Source organism: Struthio camelus, chromosome W, assembly GCF_040807025.1.
Source record: "Struthio camelus isolate bStrCam1 chromosome W, bStrCam1.hap1, whole genome shotgun sequence".
NCBI lineage: Eukaryota > Metazoa > Chordata > Aves > Struthioniformes > Struthionidae > Struthio > Struthio camelus.
Genome location: NC_090981.1, coordinates 53,192,722 through 53,213,769, shown reverse-complemented (window position 1 = coordinate 53,213,769; position 21,048 = coordinate 53,192,722). Strand labels below are relative to the sequence as shown.

Genomic DNA, 21,048 nt, shown 5'->3' with positions numbered 1-21,048 from the left:
AAAGTCCCCTCTCATCACGTTTCAGAGTGAAGTTATGTCGGACCACGATTAATTCTGTGCTGAAAGCAAGATGGGGCACTGACTATGGGTAACGTGGATTGTGTCTGTGGCTCATAAATGTCAGCTGCTATTAAAAGTATCTCTTTGAAGCTGCATATTTCCTTGAGTTTATTTTCATATTTGTTTTCATGAGGATGAAGTACCACAATAGCTTTCATAGAAAGAAAGAGTGGCCATAACAAACGATTTTTTTGGTCTACTCTCAATTTATGCTCCATTGACAGCTGAAGAATAAGCTGGTGAAGAAGTTTAGAGTTAAATAGCATTCCATTGTAACATCACAGTTTTTCATAACTTTGATTAGGTGGAAAACTACTGCTTATGAGATCCATCCTGTCAGCGCACAAGCTGGATTTGGAGTCTCATCACAAGAAATTCTCATATTGCATGAACAAGGTAACCTTAAATGAACCGATATTTGCAAAGTATTATGAAGGTCAGAGTCTGCTCTAGCTGGTAGTCCTTTTATCGACTATTTGATTATTCTTTTACTCTTGTTTACCGAGGCACCAAGTCAAAGCTGTATACCTCTGCCACAGTAGATGAAGCAGAGGAACATACTGTACTAATAAATAGTAATGTCTGAGTTGCAGACAATGCTGTAATGTTTCAGGAGAAAAAAAAAAAGCTACAGACAAATCTTCTGTGTAGTTTCAGGTAGGAATTAATTGATACTTATATTTCTTCACTTTCAACAATCATCATATATAACTGTGTATCTAGTTGTTGGCTATAGAAAATATAGTAAAGATTAAGCTTTTTTCTGCAGTTCTGAAAGGAGCTAAGTTTCAAAAACAGACCTGTCAGTTTCCTAGACACAGATAAAAGGTATTTCAATAATGCATTGAATAACGTTTTTTATAACTGAGGCAGGTTTTGCAGAAGTTCTGCTGTTGTTAGCTTCTGGTGGTAACTGCAAGTTATAATGCTGGATATCAGTCAACTCTCTCGCTCTACTCTTTTTCTCTTCATCTCTTCATGTTCTTTGCTTTGTAGAATTAAGAGAGGCAGCAGTATGAGCAGCAGTAAATTATTTACAGGAGCCTTGTTTTGTCTGAGCAGTAGTCAGAACAAGGCGTAGTGCGGCAAGAGCTGAAGAGAGGTGTCTGAATAAGCTGCTATAACATCTCACCAAGCCCTGCTTGCTCTGACGCAGTTCGAGAGATACAAAAAATCATCATCCACTTCCCAGGCCTCAGGGTTTGGACTCAGGAACACATAATTGCATGTAAAATTGCTGTGTGACATCTGTTGCAAAGTAAATGTGCAGGTGTGTTCTCTAGCTTCTTGGCAACTTTTTTCATTAAGGGTAAGCTGTCTCATTGTACTTCATCTTTTTCATAAGAGAAACTGCTTTTTTAAGGGATACTTTCAGTCACAGGCAATTTGCCTGTATGTTGAAACTTTTTGTGTAACTTCTTAATGCTATTTCTGTCAATATCACAGTAAGAAACTGGGAATTATCCTTTATGAAAAAGCATATCCTCTGAATGAATTTGTTGCGTGATACAGATCGCAAGTGGATAGCAAATTCAGAATGTCTTTAGAGGCAGTAGGCAGCTCAAAAGGAAGACTGGCTGCCCCTTTTTAATTCATTCTTTGCCTCTATTTCACAAGCTTTCCCCTAAACTATTTCTTAATGACTTTTTTAAAGTCATAATGTATCCATGGAGTATCATGGTGTGTATTTTGTACTTCTCTCCTAGTTAAGATGCAATGCACTACTTCTGCACTCCTCAAGACTGTCATGAAAAGTTAATATTGAAACTCCTTTAGAGATAGACTATAAATGTGAGTGTAGAGTTGGAATTGCAAATCAGTTATCATTGGATTTCTAAACTGATTTAGAAATCAGTTACAGAAAAACACCCTGAAACTAGAGGTAAACGACTCAAAAAAGCTAGTAAAAGCTGTACTATAAAGTCAGACTGTAGAATTCAGAAATAGTTTTATATAATAAGAAACTAAATTGTGGCTTTAGCATAAGTATATCCATTTTGCCTCAGCATATCACATTCATGTCTAGTTTTTCCCATTTCCTCCAAAGCAATGCATAGATAAGCCATGCGCAGTTTGCACACTTAACAAATCTGGCAAACAAAACTTTCATCTCATTTGACCAGGCACAAACGTAGATATCAGAATTTAAGCTCTCATTTGTGCTACTCCAAAACCATGAAATTGTACATCAGATCTATTGTTGTGTATCTAATCATGTTTTAATTAACTCCTGGGAGCCTAGAATACATCAAATAAAAGAACACATGGAATGAAATATAAATTATACAAATAAAAATGCAACACTTAAGATGCTGGAAGATTTTTCCACCAAAGTCTAGGGAATCGCTCCTTCCATCCCAACTATTGTGCAAATGTATTTTGTACTTACGTTTTGAACACAAAATCCAGAAAGGAGAACTCTATTACTGTTTTCTATGGAAGTGAAGGAAATCTACATTGCCGCTCTTGATTTGATTTAGGCATCTTTGAAACATTACTGATAAGTAGTTTTGATGGAACAATCCACTGTTGAGATGAGAGACCCTGATAAGAAAGGAAGTTAACAAGACATTCCAGTACATTAAAACCAGCCTTTGAAATGTAATACGTAACCCCAAGGCAAAGCTGTTCTATTTTCCTGTCTGAATCTCCCACTTGATAATTTCACAAAACTTACGAATGCTGAGAAGAGTTTGCAGTCCGACATCGCATCTCACTGTGTTTGTGTGTGCCCATTTGAGGTGGCACTTCATTGTCCCTTCCTCCTTCCAAACATCATTGGGGCTCCATTGCCAGAGTCCTTGTTCCCCACTCCTCTGCTGGGAAGCTCATCTCCAAAAAGTGCAGCTTTTAACAGCTAGGAAATGCCCTAAACTGGGTGGCAGAGAAAGCCATCTTAGGTAATTCTCGCTATTGCAAAATCATCTTATGTAGATGTTTCCAGGAAGGGGAACTGAGAGGGAGAAATTGCAGTGGTTTGAAGAGTGCTCTGTGGAAAACTCAGCTGCTCGTGGTCCAAATGCAATCTATTTTTTCTTTTCACTAGGATTGTTTTAATTCTTGTGCTGTTGTGGAGATCTGCAAGTAGAAACAAAAATTTGTAGTGTGATTCCCAAAAACTAAATTTTTACTGCTTCCCAAATTCTTTCACAGTCTATTTTTGTCTTTGCCTGGCTTGCCACTTCCGTCATTTTACCTAGCGAAAAGGAAAATTCAATAATGAAAATTTGGTTCTACTGTAGCTGCTGATATTCAAGGGCCAGCCTTTTAGAAAAGGCTGGTTGTCTGTCACTCCTGCACATTTTTACCTCTCTCTCACTGTTACACTTGCAAGAATGGCACAGCTAACAGATTTCTGCTATGGTGCCAGTGTTTAAATAAGCAATATTTTCCAACATATGACTCAGCTAATTTATGTATTTGAGTCTGTTTTGATTCCATATGTTGCAGCAAATGGACATGTGCAGTATAAAGAAAGATGTGCTACATTCTGTTATTTCACTAGAACGTGTACATTTCTCTGCTTGAGGTCACTTAGAGTTTTACCATTGATTTGAGTGAGAGTAACATTAGGACTTCTACATTATAATGCTGCATTTACAAGGCCAAAGAAACAGCAGTTCAGAGGCAAGAAACAAATCAGAGCAGAGAGCTAGTTCTGCCTCATCTCTAATACATTACTTCTAGACAGTTTTAAAATGTAATCATACAATATCTCCTCCATCCTATCTCCTGCACCCAAAAGAAAGCTCTTAATATCTCTGGGGTTTGCACAGAAGCATTTCCAAACTTTTATCTTTTTGCTCCAGCTCTTCACCTATTCAAACTTATGTTTGGAATACGATGCAAATTTTAAAGGGATAAAATTTCTCAGAACGAAAAGCACAAGAGCACTCTGCTGAGCAGGGGATTCCAAATTATCTTGGCTGTTTCATTTTTCTTCCAAAATTTTTCTTTCTTCATGTCCTACTTCTCGGTCTTTTTCATTACTGTAGTCAAAATGGGGCCTTTCCAGTTCCTGTGTGTACAGGATCTCGCCAAAAGTGTGAGTTGCTAAATATTTGATAAAATGAGAAATCCAACTACTGCAATGAAGATACGCTCTAAATGTCAGTGATTGCAGGGCATTAAGCTTTCTTCATCCACCTCACCAGCCTTCGCATGTTTATTTCACTTTTATCTGTAATTCTTTCTTAAACATGCCTTGTAAAAGTTTGGGGAGGAAATGATGAGTTTTGACTTCACATTTAGAGAATACTGGAAACTTTTTCTTTTTTTGGGGGGCTGTATCACTGGAGATTCACGAGCCTGCTTGTTTCACTTTTCCTACACATCAGTATTTTAGGCACAGTGTAAAATCTAGACTGGACCACAGACTGATGACATCACGCATTGCAAGGAAATGAAACAAGTCTTGTTCAATATATTCATCGATGACCTGGATGAAGGGACAGAGTGCACCCTCAGCAAGTTTGCTGATGATACTAAACTGGGAGGAGTGCCTGACGCACCAGAAGGCTGTGCTGCCCTTCAGAGGGACCTGGACAGGCTGGAGAGCTGGGCGGAGAGGAACCTCCTGAAGTTCAACAAAGGCAAGTGCAGGGTCCTGCAGTTAGGCAGGAATAATCCCCTGCACCAGTACAGGCTGGGGGTTGACCTGCTGGAAAGCAGCTCTGCAGAGAAGGACCTGGGAATCCTGGTGGACAACAAGTTAAGCATGAGCCAGCAGTGTGCCCCTGTGGCCAAGAAGGCCAATGGGATCCTGGGCTGCATTAGGCAGAGTGTTGCCAGCAGGTGGAGGGAGGTGATCCTGCCCCTCTCCTCAGCCCTGGGGAGGCCTCACCTGGAGTACTGTGTCCAGTGCTGGGCTCCCCAGTACAAGAGAGACATGGCACTATTGGAGAGAGTCCAGCGGAGGGCTACCAAGATGATTAGAGGGCTGGAGCACCTCTCCTAGGAAGAAAGACTGCAAGAGCTGGGCCTGTTCAGCCTGGAGAAGAGAAGATTGAGAGGCAATCTGATCACTGTGTACAAGTATCTGAAGGGGGAGTGTCAAGAGGATGAGGCCAGCCTCTTCTCCGTGGTGCCCAGCAACAGGACAAGAGGCAATGGGCACAAACTGAACCACAGGAAGTTCATTCTGAACCTGAGGAAAAACTTCTTGACTGTGAGGGTGACTGAGCATTGGACCAGGTTGCCCAGAGAGGTAGTGGAGTCTCCTTTGCTGGAGATATTCAAAACCCGTCTGGATGTGATCCTGGGCAATATGCTCTAGAGGTCCCTGCTTGAGCAGGGAGGTTGGACTAGATGATCTCCAGAGGTCCCTTCCAACCTAAACGATTCTGTGATTCTGTGAAATTTGATTACGAGGGAAACAATTTTCATTTAGCCCTTTTCTACAAATGAAAGTGGTACTTCCTGAGGAAGATCTGGAAAGCTGTCTTGTCTAATGAAATGACAGTGGAAAAAACAGTTTTGGTAAGATACAGCTTTGTCGGTTAATCAGTTATGGTTTTCCCTCCCTCCCTTCCACATTAAAGCTATGCTTGTCAGTGTTCTGGGCCAGTTAATAAATGAAGATCTGGCTTGATTTTCTTACACTGCCTAGTGTTTTTTACTATTCCAAGGAGTTTTTGCCAGTTATATAGAACATTCTACATAGCTACATTGGGTCTTATACGGTATAAATTGCTAATATTACTAAATTGCAATAAGATTTTGGAGAAAATGTGTAATACTTTATTAATTTTTACCACTCTGTTTCCTTATACAGAATAGAGACTCTTATCCTTCTTTATTAAATAAAGTTTCCTTTTTTTCTGACTATACATCATCCTTCTCAATGTATTAGCTCCAACTCCTAACAGTAAAGGTTTTTGGATCAGAAAACAAAATGCTTGCTTTTGAAAGTGTTAAGAAAAAAACATTTAGAAATGTTCAAGAAGTTTTTTTGAAAGTGGCCTTTTCCCACAGAATATTTTGGTTTAGATGAATCAACATTTCCAACGAAAACATGTTTCACCAAAAAAAAAAATTCCAACTAGCCATCTGTATTCACTGCTGCCAATTATAAGGTCTTAAAAAGTCATTTATCAAACCTCAGAACATCTTTAGAGATTTAGTACATCTGGGATTCATTTCATTTGCTTTCTGGTGTATATGGGTCAGATTGTTAAGCTTTTCTCCTTTATCACAAGGATGATAAACTTTTGAAAAAACGCAAAAGCAAATCCTGAGATTCTTACCCTAAGAAATATAATATTGCAAGTCTTGTGATAACAAGTGCATAACTTACTGTTAATGAAACATACCCAGTGGATGAATCTGTGACTAAATTACTAAGTTCCTAATTTCCTAGCAATCAGTCAAAGCAGCAGGCAATGGTAGACTGAAGTCTGTTCTAACAAGTTGTGAATTGTACTGGTTTGTAGCTAGCCTTGCCGTATGCCTGTACGCAGTCGTGAACGCATATTTTTACTGAAAGTCATGATATCAGAAAGGTCTGGAGCCTATCTATCTGCAGTGCTGTTAAGAGTCCCCAGCTCCCTGTTGAGTTTCCGCTCACCTACAGAGCTCCCTTTTCTCCACTCTGAGAGGCCGATCGCCTCCTTCCGCCGCAGCCTGGGCAGCAGTCGGGGCCATGCGCAAAGAAGGCAGTTTTGCAATGGGTCCTCTTGGGGCTGGAGGAAGGGCCAGAGGGAGCCACGCGTATTAGCATCTCATATACTGATCTGAGATCAACAAAACTGCCCTCTGTGCTCCTGCAGCATCGCTCTGCGCTCAGCCCGGGGCCAAGGCAGAGAGGAGCAGGGCTCCTGGGACCGCCAGCGGCACGGGAGACACCCCGGGGTCAGAGCCAGGATGGGGCAAAATCAATGGAGGAGCACAGCGGGGTCAGGGGCTGAAAGATAGAATTAATATAAAAAAAAAATTGTTTGGTGGGCAGAATTCATTATAAGCAGAAATGAAAACGTGAGGGTTGAGGGAAGAAAGGGAATGCCTCAAGTGATTTGAATCACCTCTATTAATATCACTAATACTTATATTAATGATAACTAAGAATAATATTGCAAATATTGGCAGAGTTACTCATCTGTTTGAGATGAAAATGGAGAAAAAAAATGCACTCTAGGGAAGTTTAAATTTGAAAAACAAACCAAAATACTAAATGTAATCCAAATACCTCATGCTCTGGGGACGTGTCATGGTTCTGGGGGGCTTACGTGCTTTGTTTTGTTGCATTTTATTTGACCTGTGGTTTTTATCTTTGGAGATATGCAGCACAGTAACTCTGCTAGTGTTCTGCGTCAGAGATCTAGTTAGAGTAATAAATTATTTGATTTAGCTCTCGACTGTGACTAATGTTCTATGATCGCTTTTGAGATGTCTATCCTGTAAGCAACTGATGAGGATATAGGCATAGCCAAATATATTTGCCATCAGTAAAAACCCTGACTACACTCACCTAAAAGGAGAAATAAAAAGGAGCAGATTCAATACGCAACCTCTCAATTTCTCTCTCCTATCTGTGATATGGCCTATTGATATATCATACTTGTCATGGAAGAATATTGTCATTACTATCAGGATTATTTTGAGAATGATAGAACTATGGAAACAAATAAACTCTTCTCTCTGCATTTTAAAAAGATTTTTAAGTAATTGGAGCTGTTGAGAGTTTTGTTTGGTAAGAAATATACGCTTATTGCAAGGTCTTGAGGACTGTATAGTTGCAAAAGGCAATAGCATTTTGTCCCTGAATCCTGAATTAACAGAAAACAGAGTTTACCAGATAACAACTGTTCTGTAAGTTAGTAGCATATTCTGCCCTGTAAGACAGTGGTGTAATTGAAATCACTTGAATATATGTGAAACCCCTTGAATATATCGAATATATGTCCGGCCCTACTCTTTAAGTCTGCACAAGCAGAACTTTCTGAGCTGCTTGCGTTCTGCTCAGCTCCCTCGAGGTTACGGCTGCCCCGTCCTGCCGGCTCATGTGGGTGGTGCTGAGATTACAGAACATAAGGTTCAGTAATGGTTTCTCTGAAGAAAACTGCCATTTTAAGATGCAGCCAGATAACAGAATTCTGGCTCACAAAACACTTTGCCAGCTGAGTGAAAAGGATGCCAGGTGGTTTAATATAAGAAAATTAATGATATTTTTCTAATTCTGTTATTAATTCTAGACATATCAGACATATCAGCAGAGCTCTGGGCTTCGTTTTGGTAAGTACTGTCCAAACACATGCTGAGAGGGCTCCTGCTCCAAAGATCCTCAATCAAAATAGGGAGAGAAGGAAAACTTCTCTCAATAAAAGAATTGTTGAAATCAGTATTTGAACCAAGAACAAAACTCACCACACTTTTGTGTACAGACGACGGCATGGGTTACCTGCTCTGTAATATAGACTCTACCACAAGAAGTCCTTAGCTTTGTAACAGCGTTAATAATTGTCAGTAGTTGGTTTATTTTAACAAAACGATCTTCTTTTTTTGCATGAGATTTTTGAAGAACTGCATATTTTGCTTTTCAGTTGGATATAGAATTGCAGTTTCTCAAAGGAAAATATGAAAAGGCTATTATGATAAGAATAATTGGACAGTCTGTTCTGTAATACATGCAGTATGGGTTACAACTTAAATTTGTTTTGTACCTTCATTAAAATACACTTCTAAGTTTGATCTAAAATTACAAAACACAGATATTTGGCATTTGGACTTTCATTGAAACCGTGATGTTAGATCTAAAACAAGTCTCTAAAACTGTTATTAAAGGAATGTAGTCTTTCAGCCGAATACTTTAAAGAAGGTCCTGAATACACCCATATAAGATCTGTCTTTTTAAAAAGTGCAATAATGAGATCATTCGACTTTGTAATCAGAAACCCTAAAATGAAATTGGAATTGTTCATGGGGGAAAAAACTCAGCAAGTCCAAAAGGGGATAAATTAGGCCCTAAATAAATACCTTGAACTAATCTTTTCTGAACAGAACAGACTTTGAAAGAATTAGCCTGAAGTAATAGAAGCCATATGGCACAAAAACTCCTTGTCGCAGGCAAAACTGAAGCATAATGTGCTGTGTACAGTCAAACACTGCTCAGTGAAAATATATCTACTTTTTTGTGATCAGTTCATCCTGCAGAAACTCAGATTCACAGCTCTGGAAACTACTCTAGCCACTGAGCACAACAGGGTTGTGCATCCTTCCTGTTAAAGCTGTTGCACTCTGCATAAAAAGATACAGAACAACTGGTAGATGAAAGAAAAAGGCAGACAGCGTATGAAGATGACTTGCTCGCCCAATGGGTACATTTTTCAGCTGACAGAGACATAGGCAGGTCTCCAGTCCATTTCCCATTGAGTAAGTGTATAGTTTATATGAACAGTGGCTGAATAAAACACATAAGCAGAGCTTGGAGCAAGGACCTGCACTGGATCTTTATACCGAGACTGGCCTAGGACCAGCTTGTCTATGGACTCCAGCAGGGTTCAAGTGCCTGATAGCTAAGTGCTTCTTGATTTAGGAATGCATTTGGGTATGCTTACAAGGGTGCCTTAGACATACGGCATTTTTAATGTGAAAGTTGTGCACCAAAAGATTTTAGGTGCTGTCATGATTCAGTGGCAGGGGAATGTGAGTCTGAAGACATTTTGTGTGCCTCAGATGTTCAGATGCCTTAATCTTGAAGATGAATTTTCAGTCTAAAAAGGAGAGGGTTCCTATTTAAATGCTTAATTAGATGCTATCAAATTGTAGAACTTTATTTTACCGTAGCATTACTCTATTCCACCTGATGGAAACTTAACGGGAACTCAAAATGAACAACCTTTTTGTTTCTATTTTCATTATTTGCAATCTCTGCTACAAACTCTATGATGCTGTACCTTCCTCAGACAGCACCGAGCACTAATATGCTTTCATGTGGCACTTTAACATTCTGAAACATTTAAATCCACTTAACCTGCTTTAAAATGTTGGAAGTATCATATTAATCACAATACATTTTGCTGACTGTGCCAAAGCTCTAAGGGTGGAATAAGACTGAACTTATTCTTTTGTGGCTTTTTAACCACAATAGTGAGCAATTTCACTGTATGCTGCCAGAAGAACTATGATGTTTCAAGAGCCTGTGACTCAGCTGCTTCATTGTTGCTATAGTTTTAGACTTTGAAAGTGCTAATTTTGACTTTGTGGCTCTATGGCAAAACTTTGCACAATATTTCACCACCCACAAACATGGGCACATTTCCCTTGTGACATCCATGGCATTGAGTTCTCTTGCAACTTTCACTTTATGCCTGAACGGGAACTGAGCTCCTTTAGTAATCAGACCTAGTTTTAAATAACAAGTTCTTGAAAACGTGGGTTTCAAAGTGTTTGACTGTCTGGCTGGCATATCTGTGTCTCTCTCTAAGTTAATTCTCTAACATGATATCAGCCAAGCACTAAAGAGCAGTAGGGTCCTTGATAGGAAAGCGACAAAGCTCCTAGCAAATTATTCTCTGTGAAAGACCCTTTCTTCTGGAATTAGAAGAAATGGATTTTCTTTGCAATATATGACTTACAGGACATGCTGACCAGCACTTTTGGGGCAAGAACAGCTTAAAGATCAGGTGGGAGAGAATGAGTTATTTTCCTCCTCTTTTGTTTTTCTATTTCGTTTAGATTCTAGTTAGAACTGCTTACACTTCTATTGCTTTGGACTTTTGTTGAAAGCTAACTGTCGTACATTTAATACTCCATTAAAAGCTAAATGCTCTACTGATATGTGCCCTTTTTAATAACTGTTGCTGAGGTACAACCTGGGTTCCCAAGAAAACTCATCCGTCAGATATGCTATGGTAGCTGGTGGCTCCTGAGGAGCCAGAGCTTCCATAAATCCTCATGCTGAACACCTCAAAGCTAAGGGCAACAACATTTCCAGCTGCTTACAACACAGATGAGTCTGACAGCCCTAGCTGGATTAGGAACACGCTGGTGCCCTAGGCTGATCTCATCTATTACTCTGCTCTTTATCACATACATTTTAGAAACAATTTAATTTGTCCATTTTCTTCAAAAAAGTCTTTCCTTTGATTGCCCTTTGTTCTTCTGCCATTTTCACCACCAGTTGGATATGAGTGTCTTCTACCAGCATATAAGAAATACAAACAATAACTGCCACAGATGCCAAGTTCTGTTTACCTCTTCCTGTCAAGAGAACTGAATATACTGCAGAACACTATGTCTTAGAAGGGCTTCTAATATACCGTTGCGTGCTTATGCTGGAGAAGGCAGATTAAAGAACTGTGCCTTGTGCTTAGGTATAGGGCTCGGGAGCTGTGACGGTCTGGAGTTCAGGGGAAATTCCACCACCCGCCCTCAGGACGACTCTGTCTCCCACACCGGGGTGCTTGGTAAAAAAGGCTGCTTTTATGCCTGAGAAGCAGCATGGTCAGTTACTGCCTTTTTTCAAAAGCTATAAGAAAAAAATAAAGGGTGTATTCTTGTTTTTTCTTCTTTATTATCTATTGTCATGGGATCCAGAAGAAAAGCGCTTGGCATCACAAAACTGTTGGGGGCTGGGTGGGATAACACTGTTCACAAATGGAAGTGCCTGCCCAGAAACTCAATCAAAGAGTTGCTGGATGGTATGATGCAATCTTGAGAGGGTATAAAAAATGTACAATCTGTCCCCAAATAATCATTCAAGAGAGAAAAACTGGTTCTGGTATTTGGCATGCTGCAACTATGTCAAATTACAGCTGTGAAGATAGGATCTTCATTACTACAGATGATGCCGTCTCTGATTTGCAAATAATAACTTTGTTAACTTTGCCGAAAGACTGAAAAAAACCTTTTGACTAGGTGACTAAGATAAAGAAATAAAAATAATAAACAGGCACTGAAACCATTCAGAGTGCAAATAAATGGATGAGCACAAGGTATAAACTGAGTATGATTAATTCATGTAAAACTAGGCATACACAGAATGAACGATGAGGATAAAACTTCTACACGATCAACAAAACGCTCCACGTTATCCTAGCAACCTTAAGTAACTTTCTGAGAGTATTGTACCATCTGGGCAGGTCTGGCATCTGTTATACTGGATGTTGTATTCATATGCAAATCATATGCATATACAGTGTTTCTCAGCCTTTCTCTTTTGCATCTACAGACTATTTTGTGCAAGGTTCCTACCCTGCTTTTCTTTTACAAACAAATACTTTCTAGGCAAAACTTTGAATGTTTGTTTATTCTTTATTTAATCCATTTTGTTTCATTGATCACTTGTATTTGTAAATATTTTGGACCTTTGAATTAAATCTTTGCCACGTTTTGGCAAACAGCCTTTAATGTTCTGCAGGCCAGAACTTAGCATGAAGAATGCTTTCTAAAGTATTTTCCTTCATAACTTATTTCTGTCCTCTGTAGCACAGAAGAAGATGACCTATAGAAAGGAAAATATCAAATGTAGAGAAAAACAACTGTTACAGGGCTTATACCTTGGGTTTTGTCAGTGGTCAAGACCACGGATGTTACTCCAGTCTGATACTAGATTAATACTAAAACTAACAAAACAATTTTGGCTTTTCTTTGCTTTTTTTTAACTCCTCGTTCCTAACTCAAATTCTAGAGAAACGGTATTTCATCAAAGATGTCCTCCTTTCTCCTTTTGCCTCCAAGCTCTCTGGTTTTCATATCCTCTTCAGACTCTTTTTATTCCCACTAAAATGACCTGCTAATGATGATCAAAACATGATTCTGAGTTACTATATTCAGGCTTTTTTGCCTTTAAAAATTACACTTTTCAGATTAACTGTGATTTAGGTAAGGTCTATAGTTAAAAAGAGATCCAGTCATTATAATGCATAACATTGCAATATCTATCTTTTAGATATCTAGTCACAGAAGTGAACCCCACTTGTCTGTGTTTGCCTTTTAGTCTCCGTAAACTACACAGAAAAGGAATAAGATGCTTTTACGAAGGGATCCAAAAGAAACAGAACAGTGGGTGAGTAGCCACCCAGTAAAGTCTTTAAAAAAAAGAGTGTTTATTAAGTTTCGTCTTTCCTGGGACAGAGGCACTTTACTCACATCTTCATGGAGGCATTTCTTTCATGTAAGAATTTGCAGCCTAAGCCCCTCTCTAATGTCGTGTCCTGTGACCAGCTTTCCTGGAGTAAGGAAGAGAGTCATCTCTCCCAGAAGTGGCAGATGATGATGTTCTTCTGATCCAGATTGCAAGCAAACCACACTCACGTTTCTGCTTCTGGACTTTGAGCCATTTTGGTGTTGCATAGATGATGAGTGAGAGAGTTTTGGTTTCTCCTCTTGAAGCTGGAGATTAGTCTTTCCTGTCTTTATGTCACTGAGCATTTAATGTGAATAATGAAATATTAATTAGAACAAGAATAGAACTCCCTTCTCTTGGGAAAGCTGTCTAACCACTAGATGATAAAGTCACGCACAGTCTTACCACTCCCAATTAATATGTAATAGTTCCATATAAAGTGAAATAACTCTTGGAGGACAAGTAGGCTTCCTTTCCAGCACCCTCAGTGTTTCAGGAGGTAGAAAATGTGTGCTTGGATTCATCCTGAAAAAGAAGGAACTGAATCCATATCTCCTGCTTTCTAGATGTTGGTCTAACCTCTGAGCCAGCTGAAAAGAGCAAGCAAGGGTTTCTTTAGCCATGTTTTACCTGGATCCTAATCTGGCAGGCAGGCATTATTAAACCTTGGAGAAAGCCTAGGTACAAAAGCCTCTCTCCCACGAATCCTGGCTAGGATTAATTCTGGGATTTCAGCCAGTAAACAGAAAATGAGGCGCTTCCTGGCATGTTCTGAACAAAGTTCTAGGAAGCTTCAAGTTGCAAGGATTGCAGTTGCAGTTGTCTCCAGACAGCAAAAGTAACTACCTGGAGATAAATGAGATGGTTCCAGTCTCCTTTGGCTTTATTATTTTCTTCTCCTTGCAAGATGACGCTGATTCAGGCCAAAGGTAGATGATTAATATCAGGACCAAGAGAATCAAAATAAAAGTGTTTTTATGCATAAAATTTTGTGGAGCTAAAGTAAACCTTGTTGAAATGACACCGCATTGGTCTCAAGACATCTGTTCCGCTCTATTTTAGCAGTTGATATCGAGTACCCTGATGATGTTTCTCTCCATTACTACATTGTGTTTTTACTTGTTTAAGATTTCTGTGATTTACATCCAGTTGATTTTTTTAATCCTCTTTTAATGGAAACATTTTTGTTAGGTTGAGAAATACTTGATGTTTAATGCCAAGGATTCCTTATTTCTGATCCGAGGAGATGTTTCTTCTTGTTTATGTTCTGCTGTTTAGTCATTTGAATGGATTTGCAAAATCTGTTCTCTGAGACTAGTAGGGTCTTTTCACAAACACAAAAAAATACTAAGCTTGTGATTCCATACATAAACATTCAATAGCGTCAGAACATAGAATCCTAAAACAATATTGAAGCATATCAGTAGGTAATCGTACCTTCCGAAATACTGAACATGTGCAGATTCATTAAGGGAAAATCCAGCAAGGACCAGGGAACGCAGAGCAGAATCTAACCAGTTCTGCAGTCTTTTTTCTGTCTTTATACTTAGGTAGCAACATCTAGCACTGTAACAGCTGCCTATACATGTTTTAAAGGTGTGAAGAAATATATGTTTTAAAGCTGCGAAGAACAAGGGTAAAACTGATTGAAGTGATCATAATTTTGTCCTTGATTTGAAGGGTTTCCGGATTTCATCCCAAAGATGTTAATGATTAATTCCATATACTTGTTCTAACAAGAATAAATTAGGAAAGTAGAAAACAATGTAGACCGTCAATAAAAAACATTTAGATCCTCTAAGATCAGCTGTGGCAATGGATATTAAAACAAAGAATGATATTCCCATTGCTGAGAGAGAAATAATCAATAAATATTCTTTGTAGGTAAGAAAATAACTGAAGAATATTAATTATTAGGAATGCGCTTAATCAGCTAGTCTTTACAAAAAGCACTAGCATATACATAAGAAATAATGAGTCTTTCACTCTACAAAGTATCTCTGGCAAATTATTCAGTGGCAATGTACAGACATACCTTCTTTCTGTCTCATCAGAAAATAAAATGAGGATTAACAAGCAGACGTGCAGGATGAACTGCAATTAAATGGTACTTCATGTTATAAATGATCAAGGTTGTTGTACGAAAGAAACTTTCATGGCATGAAATAGTTTTGTGCGTATTAAATACAAATCTATTGAAATATTAAACAACGGATCCCGAACAAAGTTAGCTATTCAGGACTGCTCAGGGTAGGTGAGAATGGGACAGGAATATCTCTGTCCAGGCTCTGGAGCAATTGCAGATCTGTTTTGCAATTGTTAATATGCAATAGCTCACTTTAGTTGGGCGAGCATGAAAAACCTTCTGTGGCTTTATTACCCAACTAGGGGCCTGTAAGAAAGGGTCTGCAGCCCAGATCTGGGGGAAAAGACCTTTTCTTAAAAAAAAAAAAAAATCTGTGAAAAAGACGAGACCTCGCTTGGCTGCCACCAAAAACACAATACCGTCTAGCAGAAAACAAAGCACATTCTGACATAACTGCAAGCAAGCTAGAGAGAAGTGCAAAAGACAAACCTGAACATTATGGAAGGAAAGAATAGATAACTTCGGATTTTTCATAAAACTCACCCATACTCTCAAAAATGGAATCTGTTCTCGTAACATGTGTTCTCATGGGGCTTTGTTACAATGTGATTGGATAGATGACAATGGCCTAGGTGTGATTTATAACATTATAGTTTTAATGAAAAATAAAGAAAAATAAGATGGATTTCTGAAAAGACTCTGAATACATTCATAAGAATAAACATACAAATAAAACATGAGACTTCAAGTAACAGTTGTGGTTATATCTGGATTTTTTTCTCTAAGCATCTGAAACTTATCAGTTTCACATGAAGACATCTTTTATATAGAAAATATAGGCAAATATGAACAGGTTCAATAGCAAACAGTACGCGAAGATACAGTGTTCATTAATCAGTGGAGAGTTAAAGGTTTTCAGTAGGACCTTCTCTAGCAACACCAAATTTTTGCGTGACAGAATACAGCTGCCCCAGAGCCTCTCATAGACCTGTTTAGAAAATCAAGAAACATGAGAGTGCAGTTTTTCCCACAAAAAGCAACAGTAAAAGCCATTCTGTATATTTTATGGTTGACCTGTATTTCATATCTTAGACTCCAACTACTACAAAGTTATATCCATATAAAACAAAATCCCAAGTCTAATAGTAAGAAATCTTAACAAATATAGCAAAATCAAGGTATTATTGGTTGTCTGAAAAATGTAGTGCTAAGGATGCAGAAATACAACACAGGCAGCTGCATATCTGTGAGACTGACCTTCTGTTGTGCTTTAGAAAAAACATGTTAAGAAAGAGTAATCAAGTCAGTGAAGTTATGATAATATGGGACAATATGCAGCAGGAGAATCATTGCAGATTGTCCTGATATCTTTCTTCTGTAACTTCCTAGGCAAAACAAATATAATACACCTCAAAAGGCTCTTACCTCCTAAATGGATAACTGCCAATCACAGTACAAGCAAATCCTTGACTAAAGGCACATATGCATTAACTGATGTCATTGCAAACTGGAAGACACGTATGTTCTCACTAGCTAATCAGCCAGCTGGGGGAAATACAGGGTGTTTCAGCCTGTGAAGAGGGCTAAAGAGTTTGTGCTGCCTTTCAGCACTCAGGCCAAGGACATGGGAGATAAGAAAAAAGGCAGGATGTGGGGATGTTTGCAACATGACGTGGAAGAAGGAAGGGAAATGTGCTTGCAAGAGGGAGGAGGCAAGGGACATCGCGGCACATCTAGGAATGGAAACAGAGTGACTTTATAGGTTGGTGTCCAGAAAGTGGGCAGATGTAGCACGTGATGTGATATGTAATTTGATATGGTGATATGCTAATATTGGTATTTGGGGTTTATAATGGCCCACTCATTCATTTCTTCTGAGTATTCTGACTTTATTTGCGTTACGACTGTAAACACAATGAATCTATCTAGCTCTTAGTGTATACTTTCGGGAAACTTTCTAATAGGAAGTAATTGCAGAGGAGTTTGATTCCTTTAGTTTTATTCTCTACTCTGCTAGATGCCTCCCTGTTCCCCAAAAGACATCCTGGATCTCTTGGATTTGATCCTCTTCATGAGGCTGAAGATGTAATGCATTTTTAACTGTATTTTTTAAACCATTATTTTTCTGTTCTTTTCTCATTTATTATTTAGGTATGTTTATTAGGGAGGCTAAGCTTGTCACTGTATACCACATTTCACTTGTTTCTGTTCCAGATTCTCTGACCTTTTTTCAAGTGTGTTTATAGCAAGATTCTCTTTTGCATTACAATGCAGTTTTCATCCTGATCGTTTATCTTCCATTGCAACGTTGCCCATTTTCCTGCTGTGGCTCTTGCTGAGGCGGGGAGTGGTGTTCTCCTTTGGACCTTTGTAGCCCCTGCTGAGTGCTTGACAGGCTCTGGCAATGCAGAGTATTCCTTTGCATTTCTTGTGCCTTTTCCTGGATGCCAAACATCCTTCTGGCTTCTTTTTTTTTTTTTTTTTTTTTTTTTGGCCACCAAATATGTAGCCCCATTTACTGTGCTGCTCTCTGATTTGGAGCTTTAACCTGTGTCTCAGATCTTTTCTCTCTTAAATATCACTTGATTTTCCAATATATTAATGCGGTAACTTTGTTCCCCCTCATGTATGTTAGTATGTAATATTTGATTTACATTGCTTTGCAAATTTTAAAAGCCTTACAGACATTGGGGTTTGATATCTTAATAGGCTCTTTCTGAGGCTTTTTTATTATTATTATGAATCTCAATCATCTGGTATTTCACCACAGTTTCTGTACAAATGGCCTGCTACAGAAACGGTGGAGGAGCTGCTTAAAGATTATACGTACAAAGATGTTTAAGACCTTGAGTCTTTTTGCAGAATGTTTATATACCTAGCCTTACTTGCTTGTCATTTATTCGCTATTTGGAGCGTAAACTCAACGGGAAAGGACTCCTCTCTCCATATGTGTATTCCCAGAGCACTGACTGCATTGAAATCCTGGTCTTGGCTATGGGGCTTCTGGGCACCAGTGCTGTATAACAGATAGCACAAGTGAACCATTTATATATGAAGCTACTTCTTCCCTAACAGCAATTGCATGTATTTAATGTACAACAATTACTGGATGAGTGATAATTTTGAAGAAAAATAGTTTTAATCCATACAAAACAATAGGGGATCAAAAATAGCTATTAAAGAAGATTTTTTCCTTTAGCTTTCCACTGGTCTATCGCATAGATCAAAACAAGTGAAATACTAAGTGCCTCCAAAGCCTTAGCTATGGGTTTGAGTTCTTCTTTCTTTATTACTTACGAAACAAAATAGTCTGTAATATTAAGACGGAAAATAGAGAAATCCCTAATATTGTTTGTCCTGTAATTTGGCACATACTGAGTTAAAAATAGAGAAACCATTTATACATCGTCACCTTTTAACTAAAATACTATAGAAATACTATAAGCATGTAGTAAAAAGATATAGACTTCAGACTCTAACTAAAATGCAAAAGCTGCTGAACAGAGGCTACTGCCTTTACTACCTTCATAATGTAATTTGAGCTGTTTTCAAGCAAGCTATAACATGATAAGGAGTAAAAATTCAATGTCAGTAATATAATTGGGTATCATATATCAGTGTTTCTTAGCAACAAGCCAGTAACGTTCAGTGAAGGCTATGCTGAAAATGGAGTAATAAATATCAACAGAGAATGTTTTCACTGAATGGTTACACTTCAGATTTTTCCCTCTTTGGAAAAACGTAAATGTTTAAAAGCCTGGCTGCTCTAGGTTGAAAACATGAATCACTGGGTTGTTTTGTTTTGTTTTGTTTTGTTTCTAACAATCTAGTTGCAATTCAGTTGTGACAGAGTTCATTAAAAAACAACAAACAAAACTTTATTCAAAATACTTTTATCTCCTTCGTTGTATGGCTAGATTGTCTGCCCTGTCAGGAAGGCTGCCTGTCGGCCTCTGATAGCTATTCCAGGTAAACTCTTGTGAGGGGCTCAAGGTGTTGAATGTGTGTATTTATATATATGCTGTCACTTGAAGGAGAAAAATGGGTTTCTCCCATGTTTGAGATATGTTGTCAGATATGTTTACAACCCTTCTCCCTCAAACTTCAACCCTTTCCTAAAAGCAGGTAAACTTTTAACATTTCAGCACCCTTAGGGGAATGAATTCAGTCAAAGGATATAAACAGAAAGAGCCAAGGAATATCAAAGATTACAGTATTAAGACTATTATTACCATGATATTCTACGTTACCATTTCTGTAATCTTAGAGTTCTTTATTCATTGCCCAAAAGACAAGAACTGTGTGGGAATTAACACTATTCTAACAGCAACTTGGAAATATCGTGATCGAATTCTCAACTGCTAGTCACAGAGGTGATTTTAGGATTGAGACTCTCACCCCTGTGTGGTCAGAACTTGTGGGAAAAACCCATCTTCTGGAGTTTTTTGTGGCTGATGTACTTTGATGTACTCCTTTTGTACAGGGAGATCACTTCAGCTTTTCTTTTTCCTTTATGATCCAAGTGTTAGGGAGATGTGTATTTTTTTCTACTTCTAAAATAGTAACCTTTTGTGATAGGGGAGCATACGTATAAAATGATTGGCCTTTGAAAGGTCAAAGGACAATTTTGTCTTACTGGAACAAATGCTTAATATGCGTCCCTACCGTTTACTTCAGTAGGATTTCTCCAGTGTGTAAACATACGCCTAAGACCTGGCAGAAGAGCTTAGCCTCAAAAAAAGCTGCATTTCGCCTTAGTGACAAAGCTCATGACACTTGAAAGTAGAAGACAATGCAGGAGACAATTAATATACATTAACAATAAAGCCAGGTAAGTATCCCTAGAACAGAGAATACGTATCCATGTTGATTCAAACAACCCATTTACTTTCACTACTACAGTCACAGTATCTCCTCAGATTTCTCAAGGGTGTGGAATTATTAAACTTGGCAGGGCTACGTTTCTGTCTCAACAAACCACTGAAGGTTTTATCTGGGGTGGAAAACTAACCAAAACAAATAGTTTCTTTCTATTGAGAGCCCTTTGCAAATAACATATTTTGGACAAGGCCTCTGGGTCAGTCTCCTTGCATTGACAACACCTCCACTCTCAAGAGAGAAAATCCTGATGTCATTCAGAGAGTATTCAAATACTGATTGCAAAGCTGACTAGATTTGTAAATTCTGGTAGAGAAATGGCTTCTTCCGAAAACAAAATAGAAACAACCGCGAAAAGTACCATTAGATGAAATAATAGTAGCCTTGTACTACACTGTGGAACTGATGCCGACTCCAAGGCCAGGCTAAGGGTGTGTTGACATAGGTGGGTGCAGATATCGCATATTTGTTTCACACCCACTCTGGGCACAAACCAGCTCTGGTCAGGAAAACTTGAATTCACATAAACATGCCTCCAAGCCCAAGGTAATATACCTTGTCTCCTGCATGACTTTTCAGCTCAGGTTCAGCAGTGCCCTAACACCGCTGTACAGCTTCTGCATAGGAGCCAGCTTCCACCCGTCCAGGCCGGTGCGGGCGCAGAAGGGGGCGCGTGGTGGCTGCAGCTGTTGCTGAAGGTAAGCCATCGGGCTCACCCCGCATTGCGTAGCTAAGGTAGGATGACAGAAGCTTCTGCACAGGCTCAGGCGACAAGACCTGAATCTAGCAATGGTCAGCACTGGAGGCTTCAGGGGCAAGCACAAGAAATCTAAACTTGGCATTTCTCAAACAACCGACCCGTGAGAAAACTTTCTTTCTAACCTTATTAGTTTAGCCAGCGAGATGTGAGAGATTGTACTCCATGCAGTACTTGTGACTAGGCATCTAAATCAGTGCACCC

The 21,048-nt window shown here is 38.8% G+C and overlaps 1 protein-coding gene across 2 annotated transcripts in view; it reads left to right on the top strand.

The window, feature by feature from the left end:
- The first annotated feature begins 597 nt into the window (after positions 1–597).
- Positions 598–21,048, top strand: part of LOC138060872 (growth hormone receptor) — a 192,827-nt gene continuing 172,376 nt past the window's right edge. The window contains exons 1-3 of one of the 2 annotated variants that reach the window (XM_068926350.1): positions 598–717; positions 8,250–8,289; positions 12,995–13,063. The gene's annotated coding sequence lies outside the window, so the exon portion shown is untranslated. The remainder of the gene's footprint in view (positions 718–8,249; positions 8,290–12,994; positions 13,064–21,048) is intronic. The other variant, XM_068926352.1, reaches the window with a different exon arrangement.